The following is a 10,609-nucleotide window of genomic DNA, read 5'->3' as shown; positions in this document are numbered from 1 at the left end:
ACTATCTTTATAATAAACATCTTTCCTCCTTCCCAGCCCGGACGATCTCAGGAGCCTCTGTGTGGTGTTCTCTGGAGGATTCTATTGAGACTTTAAGTGATGGCCAAGGTTGGATAAGGCCAGGCTTGTCTGGCCTGTGTCTAGACACTTTATTTCCCTCACCTGCTGTAGAAAGAAGATACTCTTTAACACTGGAAAAATGTTTCTGAATGAAACTCCCGGCTCTGGCTGATCATGGTATGTGAATGTGGGTTCATCCACTGGGACAAACATGCCACTCGGGTGGGCGATGTTGGTCATGGGGGGAGGCTGTGCACTTGGAGGGGTAGGAGGTACATGGGAAATCTCAGCAGCTCTTGCTCAGTTTTGCCATGAACCCCCAAACTGCTGTACTACACAGCAACAACAACCAAACAATGAAATGACAACAAAACCTCCAGGGTCAGGAGAAGAAAGGAAGCAGGTGGGGGAGGGTGATTAATGCACTCACATTAATAGGCAATAGTGATGCCCATTTTTTTCAGACAGGAGACAGAGGCCCTTAGAGATCTCAAACATTCAAATGAGGAGGGAATGGAGATAACCGGCCAAAGTATTGAAGCCTCCACCAAAGCTGCTATTTTTGCCTGAAAGATATGGGACCATAGGGGAGACTGGCCTGATGTGTTCTGGGGACAGTTCACAGACGCACGTTGCCCTAGGGAGCAGAGTGGATGGGGTAGCCAGGTGTCCTGCAGCTGAACCCCAGAAAGCCCTGTTTATCTTGTGCAATTTGCAATTTGTCTTGGGACCCCTCTTCCGGGAAGCTCTTTTCACTGGCCTTTCATCTTTCTTTCTTTTTTTTTTTTTTTAACAATATTACAAAAATCTTTATTCCCACCATCTAGAAATACTAGCCTTTCATCTTTCATAGCACAGTGGAACCCAATCTTACTGTCAGGGGTCAGACAAGACTGGACTCTCCTATTGTGCCTCTGTGGGTTGCTTTGCCTCCCAAGCCTCAGTTTCCTCATCTGTAACATGGGCGTGATCATGAGCTCCTTCCTCTTTAGGGTTTGTGGAGGGCAGAATCATGCCCTGATGAAGATGTCCACATCTGAATCCCTGAAAGTTGTGACTGTGTGACCTCCTGTAGCAGCATGATGGCTGGTGTGACAAAGTTCAGGATCTTGACAGGGGGGACATTTCCCCAGACTGTCTGGATGGGCTCAATGTAATCACCAGAATTACGAGAAGGAGGCAGAATGGTTGGAAAGAGAAAATGGAAGGATGGAAGCAGAGGTCAGGGAGGAGATGCTGAGGTGCTGGCCCTGTAGGTGAAGGTGGGAACCACAAGGCAAGGAGGTGGGTGGCCTTGAGAAGCCAGAAAAGGCAAGGAAACAAATTCTTCCCTAAGCCTGTGGAGTGAGCACAGGCCTGCCCGGGGAAAGTGACTGTCCAACTTCTGATCTCCAGGATAAACTTGTGTTGTTTTCGGCCATAAAATTCACAAGAATTTGGCAAAGCAATCCTAGGAAAGCAATAGAGGGTTGCTGTGAAGGTGAAATCTCATCACCATGGCAACGGTATGGGGGAGATTATTGGGGTGGAGGCAGGAACAGGGGCCATGAGAATGGCCTGGTGTGGGGAAGGCTTGTTATTCCAGCATGGGAATAACATTATTCAACAAATGGTGGTTATCCATCAAATAGTTGTTTTTTTTTTTTGAGACAGAGTCTCACTTTGTCACCATTGGTAGAGTGCCGTGGCGTCATAGCTCAAACTCATAGCAACCTCATCATAGCAACCTCAAACTCTTGGGCTGAAGCAATTCTCTTGCCTCAGCCTCCCGAGTAGCTGGGACTACAGGTGTCCGGCTACTTTTAGAGATGAGGTCTCGCTTTGGCTGAGGCTGGTCTCGAACCTGTGAACTCTGGGCAATCCACCCTCCTCAGCTGCCCAAGTGTTGGAATTATAGGCGTGAGCCACTGTGATCGGCCATCACATAGTCTTCTTTTGATCTATTTTTAGGACTACATGTATTACACAGCGTTACACATATTTCCTTCCTTTTCTGTTACCCCTAGGACATGGTGATCTCCTTGGAGGAGGCAGGGGACCTTGTCCTAGTCCTGTGGTAGCCTTAGTACCTTGAATGTAGTAGTTGCTTGATAAATTGGTGCCTGATAAGCTGAACCAAGATGCTCTTTCTCTTGTCATCCATGAGGCGTGAGTGACATCTCTAGGTCTCACCTTCCTCCGTAAGATGATGGCTGCATGCTATGTTCACTCCCAGATGAACAGTTCTGGTGCCCCTGCCCCTCCCCTGATGTCCTCCTGGCCCCAAGACCCAGTAGATGTAGGGAAGGTTCAGCTCTGTCTCCCCTGGGCTCTCAGTGCAGCTCCTGGCTGGAGAAGGGGTCTCAGTGGCCCCAGTGGCAAGCAGTTTCAAGGCAACATGACCTGGGAGATCTAGTTGACTACTCTCACCACCCACCAACCACCCCCAGCCCACCATCTCTTATGATGTTCAGAATCTCTACCAGTGAATTTCTAGTGCGGCCTTCATATGCCCCGGCTTCGGAGGGCTGTGGGGAGCTGGCTGGAGGCTGGCACTGGGCACTGATGTGGCAATTCTGGCATTAACAGAATTAATCTGCAGAGACGCTGACTCCCTGTGAACTGCAAATGCTCAAGGGAGAGGGTTGGGGCAGGCTGTCTGCTGTCTGTGGTGCTGGGGCAGGCGAAGATGTCAGACCTAATTGTTCAGATTAGTACCCAGGCAGAGGCAATAGCCCTCAGTCTGAAGTCAGGCCTGAGTTTGAATGCCAAGTCCATGCCTTATGAGCTGTGTGACCTTGCTCGGTCAAACTCTGAGCTGCTGAGTTCTATTTTGTAAAACAGAGACCCACACTAAATAACTGGAGCTAACATTTATCAGCTGTTTTCTGTGGGCTACTTGGAACTCTGCTCAGGGCAGAGAGATTCTGGGTCATGTTCTCAGAATCTTGAGGTCAGGATCATCTTTATACCTCCTCTACAGATGGAGAAATGGAGGCTCTGTAGGAGGCTTTGGACCTTGTCTGAGGTCTCAGGCTAGGAAGGGGAACAGGTGCAGCCTGCCTCCAGAACCTGTGTGCCGACTGTAGACCCCACAGCCTCTGTAATCGCAACATCTGCCTCCCAGAAGGGTTTTGTTAATTAACATTGATGGATGCCACAGTGTCTGACATGGAGCAGGCATTCACGTTTAGACAGTGGTCCTGCTGGCTTGGCACAGTGGCTACGGCACCAGCCACATGCACTGAGGCTGGCGGGTCCAAACCCAGCCTGGGTCAGCTTAGCAGCAGTGACAACTGCAACAGAAAAATAGCTGGGTGTTGTGGTGGGCGCCTGTAGTCCCAGCTACTTGGGAGGCTGAGATTGCTTAAGCTCAAGTGTTTGAGGTTGCTGTAAGCTGTGACACCACAGCACTCTACCGAGAGTGACATAGTGAGACTCTGTCTCAAAGAAAAAAGTAGAAAGTGGTGCTGTGTGATTATTATCACTGTCATCCTCCTCTGTCATCCGCCTCCTCCTCATTCCTGAGCCCTCTGTCCTGTCTCCTCTTGTTCAGGCCTAGGTAAGACAGATGGAGGTTTTAACAATTATTTATATATATTTAAGCAATTAAATGGTTTTTAGTATATTTACAGAGTTGTGGGACCACTATCATAATATGATTTTAGAATATTTGTATCACCCCCCAAATAACCTCGGGCCCATTTGTGGTCATTCCTGGTTTCCCCCATCCCTATGCAGCCTCTCAAGTATTCCGTCTCTTGTCTTTTCTAGACCTTTAATATAAACAGAATCCTACAATATGTGGTCATTTGTTAGGAACTTTTTCACTTAGCATAATGGTTTTGTGGTTCATCCACGTGGTGGAACGTCTGTTTTTTGGTAATCGCTGGATAATATTCCATTGTGTGGGTGTGCAGCATTCGGCGTATCCATTCATCAGTTGATAGGTTTTTGGGTTGTATTCACTTTCAGCTATTGTGAAATAATAAGGCTATGCACATCTGTGTGTAAGTCTTTGTGTGAAATTGGTTTCCTTTTTTCTTTGTGAGACAGAGTCTCACTCCATAGCACTAGGTTGCTGTGGCATCACAGCTCACAGCAACCTCAAACACTTGGGCTCGAGTGATCCTCTTGCCTCAGCCTCCCAAGTAGCAGGGACTACAGGCACCCATCATCACACCTGCCTAGTTTTTCTATTTTTGGTGGAACTGGGTTCTTGCTGTTGCTCAGGCTTGTTTCCAACTCCTGAGCTCAGGCAATCCACCTGCCTTGGCCGCCCAGAGTGCTGGGATTATACACGAGCCATGGTGCCTGGCACTGAACATAGGTTTTCAATACATTTGGGTATACATTATTATCACTGGATAATCTAGAAGTGGAATTGCTGGGTCTCAGGGTAACTCTAGGTTTAACATTTTGGGGAATTGCCACACTGTTGTCCAGAGAGCTGCACCATTTTGCGTTCCTGCCAGAAGTGCCTGAGGGTTCAGTTTCTTCATTGCCAACATTAATGTAAACAGGCTCCTTAAGGACTGACCCTGGGTTGTGAGTGAGGAGAGGAGGCTGGCAGGTGCCTGAGATCAGACAACTCTCCCATGACTCTATTGGAATCTACTGTGGACCAGTGCTGCCTAAGCATGTTCTCCAGGCTCAAGCCCTTAAGAAGAACGCTAAGGAAAAGTGAAGGGAGAGATACACAGAATACACACAAAACAATTAGGGGCTAATACCTGACACAGTGCAATTAATCACCCGTAAAATGCAAACACAATGGCCTGGATAATCCCTGTGGACAGAGATGCTAACATCTATTGAGCAGCTTCTATATATAAGGCTCTGGGATAAAAGCCTTCTCACATATCATCTTATTCAATTCTGATGTGAGCTGTGTGAGTCTGGTATCATGACATCTTTTTTCCTGAAGAAAATGCAGTTGAGAGAATTGAAACACTTGCTCATGTCGCTCAGCTAGTAAGTGGTGGAGGTGACATTTGAAGTGAGGTCTCTCATAAATCTTTCCACTACGTCTCCCATATTCAGCTATTGTCAGCCAATAGAAAGTAATAATTATTGACTGAGAGTCTCTCAGACATTAGTCTTGCTTTAGGCTTTTGTTACTCAAATGCACGAAACCAACCCCACATTCAAAGTGTGGCTCTGGAGTTAGACACACTAGGGTTTGGGATCTTGGCTCTTCTACTTGGTAGCTGTGTGATGTTGATTCGAGTACTCAACCTCTCTGAGCCTTAGCGCCCCCATCTGTCACATGGTTGTATTAAGCACACTTTTCTCATACAACTGATGTGAAGATCTAAAAAGGAATGTACTTGATGTACCTCTAATGTTGTAATGATTCAGCGCATATTAGCTGTCGCTGGGTTAGATTCCCAGAAGAGGAATTTTTTTTTCTTTCTTTTTTTGAGACAGAGCCTCAAGCTACCGTCTTGGGTAGAGTGCTGTGGCATCACAGCTCACAGCAACCTCAAACTCCTGGGCTTAAGCGATTCTCTTGCCTCAGACTCCCAAGTAGCTGGGACTACAGGCGCCCGCCATGACGCCTTGTTATTTTTTGGTTGTAGTTGTCATTATTGTTTGGTGGCCCGGCTGGATTCGAACCCGCCAGCTCTGGTGTATGTGGCTGATGCCTTAGCCACTTGAGCTACAGGTGCCACCGCAGAAGAGGACTTTTACTAGCCTCTCTTACAGATGAGGAAACTGAGGCTCAGAGAGGAGAAGAAACCAGATTGGGATGTTTTTGCAGGCGAGTGGCAGAGCTGGTGCTGAAATCCGGCCACGCTAGTTCTTGGTCCAAGTTCTTCCCCTCCTATTCATGATCCTTGGAAGAAGCTTCTGTCTGGCTGAGGGATTTTTATTCCAATTTGGGAAGAAGTTTCCCAAAACAGAGATCAGCCCCAGCCTTTATCTCTTGGCATTACGCCCAGTGAGTAATGGGGAAATTAGAGCAGTGGGTTACCGAACCTTTTTCATTCCAAGCTGATTACATAGTCTAGGATATGGGAAGTGACAGCTAGTCCTCTTAGACTTCCCTAATGGACAGATGGAGGCTTTACACTTAAGTGGTTATGCAGGGGTCAGGTCTTGGGAGGCCAACTGGCCTGTAGAACATCATGACCTCATGAAACTTAATAAACAGAGGCATTTCTTTCTAGTGCAGCAATCTTAATAACTGTATGACATCCTAGCTATATTTCTAAAGCCCTCAGTTGGTTCCTTACAGTTGGCCATACAAAATAAGCTGTGCTTGCATGAAGAGACATTTTGGCAGGATTCATTTATTCATTGACCAAACCAACAAATCTTTAATACACACCTACTGTGTGTCACACACTAACCTAAAAAGCAATGATACCTGTTGGATAGGACCAATAAAACCCCTGTCTGCATCAGTTCACGATGCATTCAGTTGCAAATAAAAGACAACTCTCAGTTGCGGCTTACATAGATAGGGGTTTATTTTTATCTTATAACAGGAATTCTGAAGATAGGCAATTCAAGGATGGGGCAGCTGTCCAATGATACTATTGGGTTCTCAAAGTCACTGTATCTTTCTGCTTTTGCTATCCACAGGCAGTTTGTTCTCATGATTGCAAAATAGCTGCTGTACTTCCACGCATCACATCCACATTCCGGGCAGACTGAAAGCCTTCTTTTCTTACAGCTTTGTCTTTTTTCCTTGGGGAAGCCCTTCCCAGCAAACTCCCTCTCTAACTAATCAGTCAAAATTATGTTGTGTGGCCAGCCCTAGCTGGAAGGTATCTAGAAATGTGAAGGGGCAGATGGATCAGAATGGCATGGAGTGACCCATCCTGCTGTCACAGAACAGATAGATATATAGCAAATAATTCCACTGTTAAAAATTCATTAATTACTATTAGGAAGGTCTCTATGAAGGATGTGAGTGCTTAGATAGTGTATGTCTTAGGTAGGGTTTTCTTTTTAAGTAGACCCTGATATAAGGATTTGAGGAGAGTAATTTTATTTGGAGGGTGATGAAGAGGGAGAAGGGAAAGAGACCAGAAAAGATATGCCACTAAGCAGGGAGGACACGCTGCAGGCAGCTGGGACTCAGTCTCACTGGGAACATCCAGGAATTGGAGTAGAACAAGCCTCAGAGCTTTCACCTCCCCTAAGGGATGAGATCGTGGGGACTATTTAACCTCCAACTCCATTTATCCCTGGCTGAGGGCCACTCCTGGGCCTTCATTCTCTGGTTATTCCAGGCTTCTCACCTGGGGAGGAAGGTCCCTAGGTGGAGAGCAGGTGTGGGCAGTAGGAAGCTGAGGGCTCACAGGGCTCCTGTAGTCACCGGCCACGTCTGAATCAGCCTATCATAAGAGCCTTAATCCAAGCCCTTCCTGAAGAAGTAATTTTTAAGTTGAGGCAAAGAAAAAAAAAAGTGGGAATGAGGGTGTTCTAGTCATAGGGAACAGCCTGAAGACGCAGACGTGGCAAAGAACTCCACTTGTTCAAGGAACCGAGGGACTGGGTGTGTGAGGTTGACGAGACAAGCCAGGCTTCAATGCGGAAGGGGCCCCTGGGGCTGTGCTAGGAAGTGGCTCTGGCTAGGGAGGGCTGGTAGATTGCCCCCAGGATTTTGATTTTGTTCTCAGGTACAAGATTGTGTTTATCTAATTAGTAATAGATGGATTTTCCTGGTTCTAAGGGTGTAGATAGAAGCACCTCTTTTCCTTTCTGGGAGAACACAACCAGAGACGCAAAGGGTAATGCTGAAGCCCAAGAGAGGGCAAAAAAAAACATATCTGTCTCAATAACACCTGAGATCCAGGGAGGAAGGAAGGGGTGGATTACTGGTCGGAAAGGGGTGGGGTGGTAACCATTGGTGCATAGATCCCAGAACATGGTCACAGCCAGCTGGACTGGGTTGAAGAATGTCCTCCCCAAATTCATGTGCACCCAGAACCTTGGGATGTGACTTTCCTAGACCTTTCCTTTGCAGGTATAATTGGTAAGGTGAGGTTGTATTGGATTTGGTTCTCCACACTTAACCTGAAATGCTGGGGTATGCGTGGGTCCTCGGAGCTTTCGGGTTCAGTCATGGCTTTTTAGGTGACTGGCTGAGTGATGACATTACCTCATCTTTGATGTGTTTCTCTTCTTCCCAGAATCAATAAGAATCGTCAGTGACTGAGCAGGATTCTATTCATATCCTCAGAGAAAACAAGACCTGTAAGGTTACCTTTGCATAAGGGCCTGGAAGAAGGTGGATGAGTAATGTGGGACCCAGTGAAGGGACATTGCCGTGCTGGGCGCAGGAAGCATCAGCTGTTTTTATCCACCATTGCCATTTCTCTTGGTTCTGGTGATTGTGCCTTAGTTTTCCCTTGGAGAGTCAGGTAGGTTTGCTGGATACAATATGACACCTAGTTAAATGTGGACTTCAGAAAAACAATATAAACTTTTAAAAGGTATTCTCAAGGCTGGGCGTGGTGGCTCACCACGCCTGTAATACTAGCCCTCTGAGAGGCCGAGGTGGGTGGATTGCTTGAACTCATGGGTTCAAGACCAGCTTGAGCAAAAGAAAGACCTTGTCTCTACTGAAAATAGAGAAACTGAGGCAGGAGGACCGCTTGAGCCCAAGAGTTGGAGGTTGCTGTGAGCTATGATATCACAGCACTCTATCAAGGGCAACAGCTTGAGACTCTGTCTCAAAAAAAAAATAAAAATAAAAAAGAGAGAGAGAGAGAGGGTAGGAATCAAAAAAATGTCAGAGCATTTCCCTTTCCAGTTAAAAACCATTCAGTGGCTTGAACTAAAACCCAAACCCTTTCTCGTGGATCTCAAGACCTACGTGACCCGGCTCTTCCCTCTATATCCAATATCTTTTCCCTCTGCTTGGCCCCCTTTACTATGTTCTAGTCTAATTGCCCTTCTGGTCTCCACAGAATGTACTCAGCCTTTCATATAAACCATTCTCTAGGCCTGGGATGCTTTTATATCCTTCATGTCTCAGCCTCAATTCCGCTTCCTCAGAAAGACCAAATGAGATCTCCCCTCCATGGCTTTCCCTTGTGGCATCCTGTTCCAAGCACTTTCTTTAATGATTCTCTCACCAGCTTGACCAGACCTTATCAACTTTTGGGACTTGTTTCCTTAAGAATGTGTCACGAGGGGGTCAAGATTTTGAGTCCTCAGCCAAGGACTCATAATAGGGTGGCTATTATGATGGAGAAAGACTCTGGTGTTAGATGGGCCATCTTGGAGAACTTAGGTAGCTGCAGCCTCAGGGGCTGGCCATTTCCTGCATCTAGAAGCCTCTTTCATATACCCCTATGTGCCATACAAAGATTAGTATTTTCTCTGTGTGCCATGTTTTGAAAAAGGCTAGGAATCTTGTATTATGTATTTCTTAAGGGCAGGGGTAATGTGTGGGTTGTTTGTGCTCATATTCTTTCTTTCTTTCTTCTTTTCTTTTTTTTTTTTTTTTGAGGCAGACTCTCACTATGACACCCTTGGTAGAGTGCTGTGGCGTGACAGCTCCCAGCAACCTCAAACTCTTGGGCTTAAGCAATTCTCTTGCCTCAGCCTCCCACGTAGCTGGGACGATAGGCACTGGCCACAACACCCAGATATTTGTTGTTGCTGCTGCTGTTGTTGTTTTTGTCATTGTTGGTTAGCAGGTCTGGTCTGGGCTGGGTTTGAACCTACCAGCCCCAGTGCATGTGGCTGACACCCTAATCACTGAGACACAGGCACCGACCATGCCCGTTTATATATATATTTTTTATTGAGACAGAGTCTCACTTTGTTGCCCTCGGTAGAGTGCTGTGGCATCACAGCTCACAGCAACCTTCAACCCTTGGGCTTAAGTGATTCTTTTGCCTCAACCTCCAGAGTAGCTGGGAATATAGGCACCCGGCACACTGCCTGGCTATTTTTTGTTTTTAGCAGGCTGGGGTTGGGTTCGAACCCACCAGCTCTGGTGCATGTGTCTGGCGCCCTACCGCCTGAGCTACGGGCACTGCCCCATGCCCATATTCTTAACATACTTTATAGTGTCAGGTCCACAGAGTGCTCCAAAAGTATTTCTTTAAGGAAGGAGAGGTTTTTATGATGGTGAAAAAGATGGTGAAATTGACAAGAGTGATGGTGATGATAAAAAAGATTGTGGTGCTGGGTGCTGGTGGTGGTGGCTGTGATGGCAGGAGAAGGGGTGGTGGTGGTGCTAGTAATGGTGGTGGTGATGATGGTGGTGGTAGTGGTGGTGGTGATGATGGATAATGGTAGTGATTGTTAGGGTGACAGTGTTACGTCGGTGGTGATGGTGGTACTAATGGTGGAGGTGATGGTGCTGGCAGTGAAGGTAGTCATACTGATGGCGAAGATGATGGTGGTGGCTATTATGAAGGAGAAAGACTCTGGTGTTAGAAGTCACAGACTCGGAGGACTTGGACTACCCCAATGCTTTAAAGAACTTTCGCAAAAAAACTAATCTTCCTTTATTTCTGCAATCAACCCAGAAACAATCACTTGAAGGGGGATTTTGGAGAGAGTACTTGGATCCGGAGGGAGAGGGGCTATTGTAGAT

The sequence above is a fragment of the Nycticebus coucang genome, chromosome 12, assembly GCF_027406575.1.
Source record: "Nycticebus coucang isolate mNycCou1 chromosome 12, mNycCou1.pri, whole genome shotgun sequence".
Taxonomy (NCBI): Eukaryota; Metazoa; Chordata; class Mammalia; order Primates; family Lorisidae; genus Nycticebus; species Nycticebus coucang.
The sequence above is the reverse complement of the archived record's forward strand: the minus strand, read 5'-3'. Positions refer to the sequence as shown.